We start from the raw sequence: 18,850 nt of genomic DNA on the forward strand, positions 1-18,850 counted from the left end.
TTCATATACACGTATAACTATATTGAAAATACATAAAGTTCCCTTTTCATATTTACATCCTTATTTTTGTTGTTGTTTTCCCTCCCAGCGGTAATTTTTTACCACCGGTTTTCCCTTAAACCAACTCAATTGTCCCACGTCTTATTTGCTTACAAAAACAAAACGTTTTTTTTGGCAAATCAATAAGTTCTTAAAAAAATATTTATCATTTCGGTATTACAATAGTTCGGACTCCACCGAAATATGCAAACTAAGGTTGAACTTTTTGGCCGTGGTCCTGGGCACAAAATGGGTTGTAATAAATTACTTCAAAATTATTAAATTGGCTGCAAATTATAATTTTTTTTATCAAATGGGCTCTATGTTGTCTGCCACAGATTTGGAAGCTGACTTGTGGGCCTACTAAGTTCATGCGTACACTGGGTTTCTCAAAAAAAGAAACTTAGTCAACAATCGACTCTACCAGCATCAGACCGTTAGATGTCAATATAACGGCAATCGTCCTTCTTCAGTCTCTGATCTTCTTGCTCCAGCCGCCCAAACCAGCACCGACGGAACCGCGTGCTCCCGCCTCCCGTGGCCGGCTGTGCTGCCGGGCAGGCCTCACGTCCCCAACATACTCGCATCCCTAGCCTGTCTATCCCTCTACTCACCCACACCTCCTGTTATTTTTCACCGACGGCAGCCGAACCAGTCAACCCTCGTACTCCCCACCACGTGGGCAGCCACTGTCGTGTCTTCCCCGGCTCCGTGTCGTTCCCTTCGTAGGCCTCACCGTCATCAACCACCCTGGTGCTCTCGGCGCAGCATGGTCAACATGGTCAACGAACGACATCCATCAGAAGTGGACTGTACGTGGAGAGGCTGACATCTGGGTCCACGGCCGAACACAAGGAAATGCCTCCTTATTACGTGCAAAATAATGATTCCTCCACTTGACATCTGGGACCCACCGGAAGGGCCTCTGTATTTCGTGAAAAAAACATTCCCCCTGCTCACAACTCGGACCCACCAGCTATATCTTCGCACACAAGGAAGTGCCTCCTTATGAAGCACAAAAAAATGAATAGCCCCCTGCGTGGGAGGCTGACTTGTGGGCCTACTAAGTTGACGGGGATGGAGGGCTTTGTCAACTTAGTCAATATGAACGATTATAGCTCCAGAGACCGTACAATGTCCATCCAACGGCCGTAGTGCTTCTTCAACTTCTAGTCTTCTTGCTCGAGCCGCACAAACCAGCGTTTGTCATGCCGCGTGCTCCTGCCTCTCGTTGCCGGCTGTGATGTCGTGGAGGCCTCACCGCCCCTACTACTCCCACCGCTGGCCAGGCCATCCACCTCTACTCACTCACACCCCCTATTATTCTGCGGCGACGGTAGCCTCACACCGCAGCCGAACCAGTGAACCCTCATACTCCTCATCGCGTGGGCTTCCACTGCCGCGTCTTCCCCGGCGCCGCGTCGTCCCCGGATCCACGTCATCCCCTTCCAAGGACTTGCCGTCATCCACCACCCTGGTGCTCTCGGCACGGCGTGGTCAACGTGGTCAAGGAACGACTTCCATCGGAGGAGTACTGTATGTGGAGAGGCTGACAGCTGGGTCCACGGCGGCAGCAAGGAAGTGCCTCCTTATTACGTGCAAAATAATTATTCCTCCACCAGACAGTTGGGACCCACCAGATGGGCCACCGTATTTTGTGAAAAAAAATGTTTCCCCCCTGACTGCTAGGACCCACCAGCTACATCTTCGCACGCAAGGAAGTGGGTCCATATTACCGGCAAAAAAAACGATTCGCCCCCTAACTGTTTGGACCCCCCAGCTACATCTTCGCACGCAAGGAAGTGCCTGACAGTTGGGAACCACCTGGTCGAAGCGTACGTAGCGTTGTCATTCTGGTCACGAATGTGTACGTACATATTGGTCGATCGGTCTGTCTGTAGGTGCAGCGATGAACCGTGGCCGTGCAAGGAAGGGCACGTGTCATAGTAGAGGTGTGCATGTGTCGTATTAGAGGCATGCACGTAGCATGTACACGTATGTACAGCGGCCAGGGTGCAAGAAAGAAAATACGGCCACGTACGTACATACGGGCGGGGTCTCGAACGCCTACTTGCGCATACGTACGGCCAGGGCTCGCGTACATGGCTGGGTCAAAACGGAGAAACTGCGTCATCGTCGTGTTCATGGGGAGGCAACGAATGCGTCATGTTCATCGGGAGGCAACGGAACGCGTGCTGTTCATTGGGAGCCAACCGGCTTGGACGGAACAACCGATGGAAACGAGGCTTGGCGTACCGCAGAATGAAGGAAACAGCCTTGTGTTCGACCGGCCATGGTTGAAACGGGATCCTGTTCATCGGGAGGGGTTTGGCATACTGGAAAACGGTTGAAACGGACTTCTGTTGGACCTCCTACAGTCGAAACGGGGTCCTGTTGACCGGGAGGGGTGTGGCGTACCGCAAAATGGAGGAAACAGACTTGTGTTGGAGCGCTACAGTCGAAACGGGGGTCCTATTCATCGGGAGGTGTGTGGCGTACCGCAAAACGGGACTCCACAAGATACTGTTCATCTCCATCGTCGACCTCCTCCAGCCTCCACGGGCTACTGTTCATCCATCGTCGACCTCCTCGAGCCTCCACCTACGACTATTCATCCACGGGCTCCTGTTCATCCAGCCTCCACCGCTCCTCCACCGACTACTGTTCAACCAGCCCTCTCCGCGGGGTCCTGTTTAATCACCCCTCCATGGGCTACTGTTCATCCAGCCCTCCACCGGCTACTGTTCAACCAGCCCTCCACGGGGTCCTGTTCATCCAACCCCCCACCGGGAACTGTTCATCCAACCCCCAACAACGCTCATTATTCATCCAGAGGCAGCATCGATCGACTTCAGTTAGCAGCGATAGAGAAGGAATTGCTCGATCGGGTTTAGTTAACAGCCATCGATCGATCGCTCAGGTTGAGTAACGCGTAGCCTGCAGTGCAATCGCTCGGGTTCAGTAGGTGAATTCTACGTCTTGAGCTTGGTTGGTTTTCCTTGAAGAGGAAAGGGTGATGCAGCAATAGTAGCGTAAGTATTTCCCTCAGTTTTTGAGAACCTAGGTATCAATCTAGTAGGAGGCTCCTCAAAATTCCCACGCACCTACACAAACAAACAAGAACTCGCAACCAACACAATAAATGGGTTGTCAATCCCTTCACGACCACTTGCGAAAGTGAGATCTAATAGAGATAGTATGATAAGATAAATATATTTTTGGAATTTTATGATATAGATTGGAAAAGTAAAGATGCAAATAAAAGTAGATTGAAAGCTTATATGACAAAAGATAGACCCGGGGGGCCATAGGTTTCACTAGTGGCTTCTCTCAAGATAGCATAAGTATTACAGTGGTGAACAAATTACTATCGAGCAATTGATAGAAAAGCGAATAATTATGAGATTATCTAGGCATGATCATGTATATAGGCATTACGTCCATGACAAGTAGACCGGCTCCTGCCTGCATCTACTACTATTACACCACACATCGACCGCTATCCAGCATGCATCTATAGTATTAAGTTCATAAAGAACAGAGTAACGCATTAAGAAAGATGACATGATGTAGAGGGATAAACTCATGCAATATGATATAAACCCCATCTTTTTATCCTCGGTGGCAACAATACAATACGTGCCTTGCTGCCCTTGCTGTCACTGGGAAAGGACACCACAATATTGAACCCAAAGCTAAGCACTTCTCCCATTGCAAGAAAGATCAATCTAGTAGGCCAAACCGAACTGATAATTCGAAGATACTTGCAAAGATAACTTAATCACACATAAAATAATTCAGAGGAGATTCAAATATTTCTCATAGATAAACTTGATCATAAACCCACAATTCATCGGATCTCGACAAACACACCGCAAAAAGAGTTACATCGAATAGATATCCAAGAAGATCGAGGAGAACTTTGTATTGAGATTCAAAGAGAGAGAAGAATACATCTAGCTAATAACTATGGACCCTAAGGTCTATGGTAAACTACTCACAACTCATCAGAGAGGCTATGGTGTTGATGTAGAAGCCCTCTGTGGTTGATTCCCCCTCCGGCGAAACACCAACGAAGGCTCCAAGATGGGATCTCGCGGATACAGAAGGTTACGGTGGTGGAAATAGTTTTTCATGGTCTCCTCTGATGTTCTCGGGGTACATGGGTATATAGGAGGAAGAAGTAGGTCAGTGGACTCCCGAGGGGCCCACGAGATAGGGGGCGCGCCCAGTAGGGGGGGCGCCCTCCACCCTCGTGGCCTCCTCGATTGTTTCTTGACTTGCACTCCAAGTCCTCTGGATCATGTTTGTTCCAAAAAGATCTCTCCCGAAGGTTTCATTCCGTTTGGACTCCGTTTGATATTCCTTTTCTTCGAAACACTGAAATAGGCAAAAAAACAGCAATACAGGCTGGGCCTCCGGTTAGTAGGTTAGTCCCAAAGATGATATAAAAGTGTAAAGTAAAGCCCATAAACATCCAAAACAGGTAATATAATAGCATGGAACAATCAAAAAATATAGATACGTTGGAGACGTATCAAGCATCCCCAAGCTTAATTCCTGCTTGTCCTCGAGTAGGTAAATGATAAAAACATAATTTTTGATGTGGAATGCTACCTAGCATAATTCTCAATGTAATTTTATTTATTGTGGCATGATTGTTCAGATCCAAATGATTCAAGATAAAAGCTTATAAAGCATAAAAATAGTAATACTCGAAGCATACTAACAAATAATCATGTCCTATCAAAATAGCATAGCCAAATAAAGCTTATCATTACAAAATCATATAGTTAGGCCATGCTTCATTTTCATTACACAAAATACTCCCATCATGCACAACCCCGATGACGAGCCGAGCAATTGGTTCATACTTTTTAACGCGCTTCAGCTTTTTCAACTGTTAGGCAATACATGAGCGCAAGCCATGGACATAGCACTATGGTGGTATATGGTGGTGGTTGTGAGGACAAAAAAGGGCGAAGATAGTCTCACATCAACTAGGCGTATCAACGGGCTATGGAGATGCCCATCAATAGATATCAATGTGAGTGAGTAGGGATTGCCATGCAACAGATGCACTAGAGCTATAAATATATGAAAACTCAACAAAAGAAACTAAGTGGGTGTGCATCCAACTCGCTTGCTCACGAAGACCTAGGGCATTTTGAGGAAACCCATCATTGGAATATACAAGCCAAGTTCTATAATGAAAAATTCCCACTAGTATATGAAAGTGACAACACAAGAGACTCTCTATCATGAAGATCATGGTGCTATTTTGAAGCACAAGGGTGGAAAAGAGATAGTAGTGTTGTCCCTTCTCTCTTGTTCTCTCATTTTTTTATTCTCTTTCCTTTTATTTTATTTTATTTGGCATTTCTCTTCTTCTTTTTTTGGCCTTTATTTTTTTTATTTGGTGGGCTCTTTGGCCTCTTTTTTTAAAAGGTCTGAAGTCTCATCCCGACTTGTGGGGGAATCATAGTCTTCATCAACCTTTCCACACTTGGGACAATGCTCTAATAATGAAGATCATCACACTTTTATTAATTTACAACTCGAGAATTACAACTCAACACTTAGAACAAAATATGACTCTATATGAATGCCTCCGGCGGTATACCAGGAAATGCAATGAATCAAGAGTGACATGTATGAAAATTATGAGGGTGGCCTTGCCACAAATACAATGCCAACTACATGATCATGCAAAGAGCAATATGACAATGATGGAGCGTGTCATAATAACGGAACGGTGGAAAGTTGCATGGCAATATATCTCGGAATGGCTATGGAAATGCCATAATAGGTAGGTATGGTGTCTGTTTTGAGGAAGGCAAATAATGGGTGCATGATACCGGCGAAAGTTGCGCGGCACAATAGAGGCTAGCAAAGTGGAAGGGTGAGTGTGCGTATATCCATGGACTCACATTAGTCATAAAGAACTCATATACTTATTGCAAAAGTCTACTTGCCCTCGAAGCAAAGTACTACTACGCATGCCCCTAGAGGGATAGATTGGTAGGAAAAGACCATCGCTCGTCCCCGACTGCCACTCATAAGGAAAACAATCAAAAGAGCACCTCATGCAACAAATTTGTCACACAACTTTTACCATACGTGCATGCTACGGGACTTGCCAACTTCAACACAAGTATTTCCCAATTTCATAATTACCCACTAGCATGACTCTAACATTACCACCTTTATATCTCAAAACAATTATCAAGCATCAAATTAATCCTAGTGTTTAATGCACTTTCTATGATAGTTTTTATTATACCCAACTTGGATGCTCATCATTCTAGGACCAAATTTATAGCCATAGCAAATACCATGTTGTTCTAAAAGACTCTCAAAATAATATAAGTGAAGCATGAGAGATCAACAATTTCTTCAAAATTAATCCACTGTCGTGCTCTAAACGATATAAGTGAATTACTAGAGCAAAAACTATCTAGCTCAAAAGATATAAGAGAAGCACATAGATTATTCTAATAAATTCTAATCAAGTGGGATTCTCCCAAAAGGTGTGTACATAAAGGATGATTTTGGAAAACCAAAAAGCAAAGACTAATATCATACAAGATGCTCCAAGAAAATCACATATCATGTGGCGAATAAAAATATAGCTCCAAGTAAAGTTACCGATAAACGAAGATGAAAGAGGGGATGCCTTCCGGGGCATCCCCAAGCTTAGGCTTTTGGCTATTCTTGAATATCTTGGTGTGCCATGGGCATCCCCAATCTTAGGCTCTTTCCACTCCTTATTCCATAGTCCATCAAATCTTTACCCAAAATTTGAAAACTTCACAACACAAAACTCAACATGAAATCTCATAAGCTCCGTTAGTGAAAGAAAGAAAAACCACCACATAAGGTACTGTAATGAACTCATTCTTTATTTATATTGGTGTTAAACATACTGTATTTCAACTTTTCTATGGTTCATATCCTTACATACTAGCCATAGATGCATCAAAATAAGCAAACAACACACGAAAAAAAAATCTGTCAAAAACAGAACAATCTGTAGCAATCTGTAACTCTAGAATACTTCTGAAACACTAAAAATCCTACAAAAATAGGAAGTCCTGGGAAAATTGTATATTGATCTACAGAAAAAAGAATCAATGCCAAAGTACGTTTCTGTGAATTACTAAAATTATTTTCGTGCGTGCAAAGTTTCTGTTTTTCAGCAGAATCAAATTAACTATCACCATAGGTTATCCTATAGGTTCTACTTGGCACAAACACTAAATAAAACATAAAAAAACATCTAAACAGAAGGTAGATGAAAAATTTATTACTAAACAGAAACAAAAATAAAAAACATAAATAAAATTGGGTTGCCTCACAACTAGCGCTATCGTTTAACGCCCCTAGCTAGGCATAAAAGCGAGGATTGATCTAAGTAGTGCCATCTTTGGCACTTAATTCAGAAGTAGCTCGCATGATAGATTCATAAGGTAATTTAACTTTCTTTATTGGAAAGTGCTCCATGCCTTTCCTTAATGGAAATTGGAATCTAATATTCCCTTCCTTCATATCAATAATCGCACCAATCGTTCTAAGGAAAGGTCTACCAAGAATAATAGGACAAGAAAGATTGCAATCTATATCAAGAACGATAAAATCTATGGGCACCAAATTCCTATTTGCAACAATGAGAACATCATTGATCCTTCCCATTGGCTTTTTAATGGTGGAATCCGCAAGGTGCAAATTTAAAGAGCAACCATCAAGATCATGGAAACCTAGAATATCACATAAAGTTTTCGGAATCGTGGAAACACTATCACCCAAATCACATAAAGCATAACACTCATGATCTTTAATTTTAATCTTTATAGTAGGTTCCCACTCATCATAAAGTTTTCTAGGTATAGAAACTTCCAAATTAAGTTTTTCGTCAAAAGATTGCATCAAGGCATCAACAATATGTTTGGTAAAAGCTTTATTTTGACTATAAGCATGAGGAGAATTCACAACAGATTGCAACAAGGAAATACATTCTTCTAAAGAACAATTATCATAATTAAATTCCTTGAAATCCAAGATAGTTAGTTCAATGCTATTTAAAGTCTTCACCTATCCAATCCCACTTTTACTAAATTTAGCATCAATATCTAAAAACTCTGAATCATTGGGACGCCTTTTAACTAAAGTTGACTCATCTCCAGTCCCATCATTATTAAGATTCATATAGAAAAACAAAGATCTAATAGGGGACACATCAATAACTTTAAGATCTTCATCATTATTTTAATGGAAACTGGAAGAACACGGCTTTATAAAGCAATCTTTCTTAGCACGCAATCTAGCGGTTCTTTCTTTGCACTCATCAATGGAAATTTTCATAGCTTTGAGAGACTCATTGATATCATGCTTAGGAGGAGTAGATCTAAGTTTCAAAGAAATCAACATCAAGCAAGAGTCTATCAATGTTCCTAGCCAAATCATCAACTTTGAGCAATTTTTCTTCAAGGAAGGCATTAAAATTCTTTTGAGAGATCATAAATTCTTTAACACTATTCTCAAAATCAGAGGGCATCTTATTAAAATTACCATAAGAATTACTGTAGGAATTTCCATAATTATTAGAGGAATTAATAGGGGACACTCTAGGATTAAAGTTTCCTCTATAAGCATTGTTACCAAAATTATTCCTACCAACAAAATTCACATCCATAGATTCATTATTATTCTCAATCAAAGTAGACAAAGGCATATCATTGGGATCAATAGGAGCACTCTTAGTAGTAAACAATTTCATAAGTTCATCCATCTTTCCACTCAAAACATAAATTTCTTCTATAGCATGCACTTTTTTACTAGTGGATCTTTCGGTGTGCCATTGAGAATAATTAGCCATAATATTATCAAGGAGTTTTGTAGCTTCTCCTAAGGTGATTTCCATAAATGTGCCTCTCGCGGCCGAATCTAAAAGATTTCTAGAAGCAAAATTCAATCCGGCATAAAAAGTTTGTATGATCATCCATAAATTCAAACCACGAGTAGGGCAATTGCGAATCATCAATTTCATTCTTTCCCAAGATTGGGCAACATGCTCATGATCAAGTTGTTTAAAATTCATAATATCATTCCTAAGAGAGATGATCTTAGCGGGAGGAAAATACTTAGAGATAAAAGAATCTTTGCAGTTATTCCGTGAATCAATACTATTCTTAGGCAAAGACGAAAACCAAACTTTAGCACGATCTCTAAGTGAAAACGGAAATAACTTAAATTTAACAATATCATTATCCATATCTTTCTTCTTTTGAATCTCACACAAATCAACAAAGTTGTTTAAATGGGTAGCGAGATCTTCACTAGAAAGGCCGGAGAATTGATCTTTCATAACAAGATTCAGCACAGCAGCATTGATTTCACAAGACTCAACATCAATAAGAGGAGCAATCGGAGTACTAAGGAAATCATTATTATTGGTATTGGAAAAGTCACACAACTTTGTATTATCTTGCGCCATCGCGACATGTAATCCAACACACAAGCAAACAAAAAGGCAAGCAAAAGAGAGAGGAGGTTGGGAAAGAGAGGGCGAATAAAACGGCAAAGGTGAAGTGGGGGAGAGGAAAACGAGAGGCAAATGGCAAATAATGTAAGTGCGAGGGAGATGAGTTTTTGATGGGTACTTTGTATGTCTTGACTTGAGCGAAGACATCCCCGGCAACGGCGCTAGAAATCCTTCTTGCTATGTCTTGACCTTGCGTTAGTTTTTCTTGAAGAGGAATGGGTGATGCAGCAATACTAGTGTAAGTATTTCCCTCATTTTTTGAGAACCAAGGTATCAATCCAGTAGGAGGCTCCTCAAAAGTCCCACACACCTACACAAACAAACAAGAACTCACATCCAACGCAATAAAGGGGTTGTCAATCCCTTCACGACCACTTGCGAAAGTGAGATCTAATAGAGATAGTATGATAAGATAACTATATTTTGGTATTTTATGATATGAATTGGAAAAGTAAAGATGCAAATAAAACTAGATTGAAAGCTTATATGATAAAAGATAGACCCGGGGGGCATAGGTTTCACTAGTGGCTTCTCTCAAGATAGCATAAGTATTACAGTGGGTGAGCAAATTACTGTCGAGCAATTGATAGAAAAGTGAATAATTGTGAGATTACCTAGGCATGATCATGTATATAGGCATCACGTCCGTGACAAGTAGACCGACTCCTGCCTGCATCTACTACTATTACTCCACACATCGACCATTATCCATCATGCATCTAGAGTATTAAGTTCATAAAGAACAGAGTAACGCATTAAGAAAGATGACATGATGTAGAGGGATAAACTCATGCAATATGATATAAACCGCATCTTTTTATCCTCGATGGCAACAATACAATACATGCCTTGCTGCCCCTGCTATCACTGGGAAAGGACACCGCAAGATTGAACCCAAAGCAAAGCACTTCTCCCATTGCAAGAAAGATCAATCTAGTAGGTCAAACCAAACTGATAATTTGAAGAGACATGCAAAGATAACTTAATCACACATAAAAGAATTCAGAGGAGATTCAAATATTTCTCATAGATAAACTTGATCATAAACCAACAATTCATCGGATCTCGACAAACACACCGCAAAAAGAGTTACATCAAATAGATCTCCAAGAAGATCGAGGAGAACTTTGTATTGAGATTCAAAGAGAGAGAAGAAGCCATCTAGATAATGAATATGGTCCCGAAGATATGTGGTAAACTACTCACAACTCATCGGAGAGGCTATGGTGTTGATGTAGAAGCCCTCCATGGTTGATTCCCCCTCCAATGGAGCACCGGCGAAGGCTCCAAGATGGGATCTCGTGGATACAGAAGGTTACGGTGGTGGAAATAGTTTTTCATGGTCGCCTCTGATGTTCTTGGGGTACGTGGGTATATATAGGAGGAATAAGTAGGTCGGTGGACTCCTGAGGGGCCCACAAGATAGGGGGTCGTGCCTAGTAGGGGGGGCGCCCTCCACCCTCGTGGCCTCCTCGATTGTTTCTTGACTTGCACTCCAAGTCCTTTGGATCACGTTTGTTCCAAAAAGATCGCTCCCGAAGGTTTCATTCCATTTGGACTCCGTTTGATCTTCCTTTTCTTCAAAACACTAAAATAGGCAAAAAAAACAGCAGTACGGGTTGGGCCTCCGATTAGTAGGTTAGTCCCAAAAATGATATAAAAGTGTAAAGTAAAGCCCATAAACATCCAAAGCAGGTAATATAATAGCATGGAATAATCAAAAATTATAGATAGTTGGAGATGTATCAGTGAACGCCTCGCTCGGGTTCAGTTAGAGCGCAACGCCTCGCACACATGCGTGTACGTACAAGATAAACGCGCATCGCTCGGCCACCGACCACCGACCGTAACCGGGAACTCCCCGATATTTTCCTCGCCCTCGCTTCTACCATAGTTTTTTCCGTCATGGACGGCCCAAAGAATGTCATGCAGCTGCGTCTCCGGCCCTCCCAGGACGAAAAGCCCATTTTCTGTCATGATTTTTTGTCATAGAAGTAGGACCCCAGCACATCTATGATGATACCAGGTTTTGTCACAATTATCGTCATAGAAGTGTCATAAGTATGATAGAAAAAAAAATTCGTTCGGCCCAAAATGTCACGGATGTGTCTTTTTTTGTAGTGATTATTTCAGTTATGCAACAATGTATTGTTCAATAGGTCTATGTGATGTTTAAGTATGAATTGTACACTTTAGTTTCACGAATGGCTATAATTGGTTGTTTATAGTGAGTAGATGCCTTGTTTATCTGTATTTGGTTATTAGGCTAGTTGGAGTGAGCATTTTTTTAGTTATCGAGCAGATGCCTTGTTTATCTGTATTTGGTTCTTAGTTTGGTTGCAGTGAGTATTTGTCCAGTTATCAAGCAGATGCTTTGTTTATCTGTAATTGGTTGTTTGGTTGCTTTTTTAAGCATTTGTCCAGTTATCAAGCAGATGCCTTGTTTATCTGTATTTGATTGTTAGGTTGCTTTTTTAGCATTTTTCAGTTATCAAGCAGATGCCTTGTTTATCTTTATCTATTTGTTAGGTTGGTTGCAGTGAGCATTTGTCCAGTTTTCAAGCATATGCCATGTTTATCTGTATTTGCTTGTTAGGTTAGTCGTAGTGAGACTCTGTCCATTTTTCAATGGCTATATTTGGTTGTTATACTTGTCATTCATGCCTTGTTTATTTCAGTCATTCACAATGTGTTGTTCATTATGTGCAAGTTAGAACTGTGCCACTCGACTACATCAATACCAGTTTGAACGTCTATATTTGGTTCCAGTTATTCCTGGTGTAGTTAATACATGCCCTTTATTTCAGTTTTACACATTTATCCAGTGTGATGTTTAAGCATTACCTATGTTCTTTTCATTATCAACAATACCAGTTTGAATTGCAATATTTGATGGCTGTTAAGCCTGCTGTGGGTAACACTACCTTCCATTTTATATCTACTTTAATAGCATGCTGAAACCAACACATTCAAGCTATCATTTGGAGAGTTGTAGGATGGTAACTACACACTCTGCAGTCTTCTCTTTTTACTTCCCATAATGAGTTGTTAGACAACAATGTCTGAATCTTTTTTGTTCCCAGTGGTTCACGAAGCAGTTCACTCAGGATTACGTCACAAAGTACATGATTGGTGGACACGCAATGAAGGTTAAAGTATTTCATCCAGACTACAATGAGCATCGAGAAGTCCTAATGAAGACAGTGAAGGATGGATGGACAACCATCACAAGGGGTTGGCCTAGAGTCATGCGCGCGTTACGCATGGAGGAGGGCACAATATGGGCATTCCGCTTCACCTTCTCCAGCAACCAGAATGTCTTTCGCCTCTCTCTTTACAGTCTTTAGTACAACTATGGTTCATCATTCTTTACTTGGTTCTTCAGTATATGTACCTGTGCATCAAATTATGGATTCATGGTTGAACCTATATTTGTAATAAACATGGTTGGATATGAAATAAGTGATTGCCTACTTTGAAATTCAAAATGTCTGATTTTTAAATTAGGGATTAATTGGATTAATTAGGGATTACATTGCACACGGTTTGTGAAAGTGAAATGTCTGCGGTATAAGTTGAGATCAGAAACGTTTCTAGGATCCACTACGTGTGCGATCAATCTCCATTGCACACACGACTTTCTCTGGAAAACTTTTTGCGTTAGGCCAACTTGCGCAAACGTTTACCGCATAAAAAGTGTGTGTGATGGACAGCCTTTGCCACACAGTTTCTTCTACGCACCATGTGTGATGCATTCAATAATGCAAATGATAAAATTAATAATATCGTGTGCAATGGCAACGCTATCACAAACGATTTAACGGGAAAAATTGTGTGTGATGTACCTATGAATGGAAATGTTTTCCATGGAGCGATTGTGTGGGATGTACATACGAACGGTAACCTTTAGCAGGGACTGACTATGTGGGGTGTACTTGTGACCGGAAAAAATTTCGCCGTATAATTGTATTTTTTTAGCTCTACTATACGTATTTCTGAATTTGAGCGCTCGCTGGTCGCAGAGGACCTCATTTTGCCGAGCATGTGTGCCAGGAGGGCATATCCCCGACGGTTTCTGGGTCGTGTGGGAAGGACCCCCCTATCGCCCAGAGTCACTTGGCGACAGTTCCAAATGTCATCGCGGAAAGGGGTTAAAACCGTTATTTTAGGACCGACGCGCACCAGTGGTACCTCCCACGTGTTCAGGTCCTTGGTATCGTTGTCTTCTTTCATGTTGGCGTATCAGGGGTCGATGATGGTCTCGGCAAGGTCAACCACGGAGTCCTTCTCCTTCCCATTGCCGATGATCTTGTATTGCTTCTGGATGTCGACAAGCTTGTTTTACCAGATGGCCAAATTGTCGCGTTCTTCCTTCTCTCCACCGTAGTGAAGGTGCAGTCGGCGCTGCCGATGAAATGGGCGAATGTTGCAAGACCTCTGATGGCCCTATAGCAATGGTAGATGAGAACCTCGTCCCACACACATACCTGGGCGACAGTGATCCGTTTGTACCTGTCAGGAGACGAATGTATGGGCACAAGGTCTAGTCCTGCGACCTTGTGCTTTCTCGTCCTATAGGTACCGCTTGAACTCGGCGATGCAGAGCTTCACCGAGTCCGGATCGTTGGTGTACATCACATTCAACTTGGTGCAGCCATAGGACTGAATGGCGAACTCAACGGGGAACTCCTTGATGAAGTCTATATCCAGCGGGCTCACCCCTCGGATCGCCATTGGAGTCTCTTCAAGTGAACGAGTGGGTAGGCGGCGACAACAGTTAATTTTTCAGCTCTTGGGGAACTGGATTCAACAGTAAACTGAGTGTGTACAGGCGACAACAGTTACTACCCCTCCGTCGCCCGCTGCATGCCCGGCAGAAGATGCACCCTCGGCACATTCAAATGCCTCCATGAAGAAACCTATTCCGGCCACACATCGGTTCACGAGCGGGTATGTATTGGTACTATAATAACAAGTGTTAGTGGTCACTTTACTTAAATTTAATTAGCTTTAATAGAAATGTATTCTTAAATAAGCAATGCATTGGCTCAGTGCCACAGGATCAACGTGCACAACAATTAGAATTATTATTCTGAGGATGCACACGATCAGCACATTTGTCGCACTTTCACATAGATAATACTACCAAGTTTGAACTGTTTGTTATGGTTGTTGTCCTCTGCATCATCATGTCGTGTTTCCCAGCTTGCAAGATTAAGAACCAACAAATAAGATTTAAATAATAAGTATAACAAAGATGCCTACACATCTCATTGATTCCCAGCTTGCAAGATTCAGAACCAACAAATAAGATTCAAATAATAAGTACAACAAAGATGCCTACACATCACACTGATTCCCAGCTTGCAATATTCAGAAGCAACCCATTAGAGCCTTTTGATAAAGTGAATATCAGGATTAAATCCATTCTTGGCTAGCCATGTCATACAACCCAAGAACTTGGCGAATGCTCTTGACCGTCACAACATCTGTAGTTGAGTATTCCTGTTTGCACAACACAAATAAGAAAGGGCATGATTACTATAATAGTGGCACTCCTTGAACTCAACCTGCAGCTCCACTCGATGATTCAATTCATGCGACTTTTTCTCTAATTCACCTAAAATGAAGCAAAGATTGCATCATTCAACTAGCAAGAAGTACTTGCTCTCGTGAGGTGCAACTATAATTTAGGTTGCACTAAAATTGAGGAACATTAAGGTTGGTTGTCTGGCTCATGTAAGGTGCAACTATTGTCAGTGTCAAAACCGGCGGATCTCGGGTAGGGGGTCCCGAACTGTGCGTCTAGGCGGATGGTAACAGGAGACGAGGGACACGATGTTTTACCCAGGTTCGGGCCCTCTTGATGGAGGTAAAACCCTACGTCCTACTTGATTAATATTGATGATGTGTGTTACAAGAGTAGATCTACCACGAGATCAAGGAGGCTAAACCCTAGAAGCTAGCCTATGGTATGATTGTTGTTCGTCCTACGGACTAAAGCCATCCGGTTTATATAGACACCGGAGAGGGCTAGGGTTACACAAAGTCGGTTACAATGGTAGGAGATCTACATATCCGTATCGCCAAGCTTGCCTTCCACGCCAACGAAAGTCCCATCCGGACACGGGACGAAGTCTTCAATCTTGTATCTTCATAGTCTTGGAGTCTGGCCGATGATGATAGTTCGGCTATCCGGACACCCCCTAGTCCGGGACTCCCTCAGTAGCCCCAGAACCAGGCTTCAATGACGACGAGCCCGACGCATATGTTGTCTTCGATGTTGCAAGGCGGGTTCTCCTTCAAACTTCATGTTCCTGTCGAATAGTGTCCGGCTTCCTCATAAATGTTGCGCTCCTTGGCTTCTACGCCCAATAATGGCCTTCTTCCACATGTCGTATGAATGCGAAAAGCTAGGGTATTTTTACATTTCTCCCCCCAGCTGTGCGAACGAGCCGCCTATAAGAGAGGTGAGGATCTAGATCCAACTCACACCATCCTCCTTCCGCAAGTACTCATCGAAGCGCCTTTGACAAAAATCCATTCTATCATGGACAGTCAACGCGGCTCCTCCTCTCGTGCTCCCAGCCCTAAGCCAGGAGATTGGGGGAGATGCTCAGTTCCACACAGCGAGCTAGTGGCGCTCCAAACCGAGGGATATCTTCCCCCAGCCTTCATGGTTCCGGTTCGGGCCGGACTGGCCACCTTCCGGGGTGGAAAGCAGGCGGAGAGCGTTCCCAACCCCTCCAAAGGGTAGCGGGTATGCTTCGTCCCTTATTTAATAAGGGGACTTGGATTTCCCATACATCCGTTTCTCTGGGGGCTCCTGGAGTTCTACGAACTCCAGCTTCACCACCTTACACCTGCCTCCATTTTGCACATCGCGGGCTTTGTAGCTCTTTGCGAGCTGTTTCTAGGCATCGAGCCCCATTTTGCACTGTGGAAGAGATTGTTTTGCCTCGTACCCCGTTCTCACGAGGGGTCGATATATCAAGTGGGCAAGAGCCAAAATATGGTGCATCGCCGGGACCGGATATCCATCCGGCACCCCGAAGAAGGCGTCCGAAGATTGGCCTTCGGAATGGTTCTATGTGGGGGACGCTCCTCTGCCAGACCCAGTTCGGATCGGCCTCCCGGAGTTCAGCAATGCCCCCTTGAAGAAACGCCTGAGTTGGCGCCCACGGAGCCCTCAACGGGAGGATGATGGGAGCGTCCATTATCTGATGGGCAGGATCAGGTTACTGGCCCACTCCAGATTGACCATGATTGGAATCATGGCCACGTGCATTATGCAAGGGGTGCAGCCGCTCCAATATAGGGGCCACCCCATGTGGGACTTCAAAGGGGAGAACGACGGCACCCGTCATGGCCGCAAGGGGCCAGGATCGGCCGCGTTTCAGGTGAAGATCCTGTCCGGCTTGTACAAGGGGGAGAAGGAGGACTTTCTCCAGACGAGCCCATTGAACGTGTTCTCCATGAATAACCCTCGGAGCTGGGTAAGCGAGCGTTTATTCATTCGTCCCGTGCTTTCGAAGTTAAGTGCCTTACTTTATGATTTTGACGCAGGAACTGCGTCGGGATGTGGAGGGCATACACAGTCCGGCTCCACAACCCGAGGATCCGGGAAAATCCCTTGATCCGGCTTCCGAAGAGGATCCGGACATAAAGGTGGATTTAATTGATGGGTGTTCCACCAGCTCAGCATAGATAATGCTTTGGTCGCCATTACGGCTGACTACCCTGGTTTGTGTCCGGCTTGCGAGGAGAGTACGACCGAAGTTCTGACACCGTTGCTTTGTTAATGCTTATTTCTAACTACCATGCACCAATGGTGCTCGGCAGGCGGTGCCTTCACGGCAGGAAGCCGAGCTTGTGGCGACCGACCAAACGAGGTCAGTTCGGCCCAGGAGGCGGAAGAGGAGTGCGGCGCGAATCGAAACGTCGCCGCAAAGGTATGGCGCACCATTGTCCTTTAAGGGAAAAACTCCTGGGAGGCATATTAATGTTCATGATTCTTCCAGGAAAAAAAGCGCTTGCCGGACTGAGTCCGAAGAGGGTGCCCACCAAGCCTCCGCCAGCCAGGCTCCAACGCCTGTTCCGGAAGGGGAGGCTAGCTCAAGGCGCGAGCCGGACGCTCCTCCAACGGAGGATGCCGACAGGTTGTCCGCCACCAGGTCTGAGGTGGAGAGTGCCATGAATCATAGGCGCCGTCGGACAATTCTTCGTGACGCGTGTTTCTCCCCGGAGGCGTTAAATGCCTTCAATGTGGGAGAGAAGTAGTTAACAAAATACGGCGTGTGTGTATAGTCTGACAATAATATTGCAGAGGGCGCCGGACTAGATCCAGACAAGCAACAGCTACTGCGCCAGTTGAAGGCCGGCGAGAGGGTGCTTACGAAGGTGCAGCAGGAGAGGAACAAACTCCAAGATGCCCACACCCAGCTTGGAGAAGAGCTAAAAGGTGTTCGGGCCCAGCTGTCTGGCTCCTTGAAGGAGAATCAGCGGCTTCGTCGCGGCATCTATAGTAAGTGCTTGAGCAAACTCTTTTGAGAAGAAGAGTTCGGCGAGGAAGTCGCTTGACAGAAATATTTCTGTAGGTGTGCTCACAGGTCGCCCTCCGGAGGAAATGCCTGGTTCAACGGGTGACCAACTTCCCGAGCTGGTGCAACTTCTCGAACGTGTTCGGCAGGCGATGAGTGGCATCATGCAGGCTTTATAGCCTTCCGTCTCCCTACTCGAGGGCCTTGGAGGGCTTGCTGAGAAGCTTCAGGGAGCTCGGCGACGCCTCCGTCTGTGGAAGATATTGGCCTGCCGTCAAGGTGCCAGGGAGGCCTGGGCCATGGTGAAGACGCGGTATCCGAAGGCTGACCCAAACCACATGGACGAGGACAGACCTGCGGGGCCTAATGGGAAGGAGATCCCTGTGAGCTTGATGTACGGCCAAGTAGAACTGGCCACAAAATATTCCCAACAGGACTATAAATTAGACAGCCTGTTAGATGGGATTGAAGAGGAGTACAATCAGTCAGTTTGACGATGTAATTTGAAATGACATGTAAAATGCCTTCTAGCCGGATTGTAGATTGTTTGTCGTTGTGGACCTGTTCGCTTCAACCTCGGGACCCAACAGTCCGGAGTGTGTCCGAATACCCTTACAGTTATAGAAGAACCGGGGCATGCGTGGAGACAAGGTGTCAGGGTCATAATTGCTTTATCAGACAAGTGCCCAACTATCTATGTTATATTACATGGTTAGTAAGAAACATCTTC

The sequence above is a fragment of the Triticum dicoccoides genome, chromosome 7B (assembly GCF_002162155.2).
Source record: "Triticum dicoccoides isolate Atlit2015 ecotype Zavitan chromosome 7B, WEW_v2.0, whole genome shotgun sequence".
NCBI lineage: Eukaryota > Viridiplantae > Streptophyta > Magnoliopsida > Poales > Poaceae > Triticum > Triticum dicoccoides.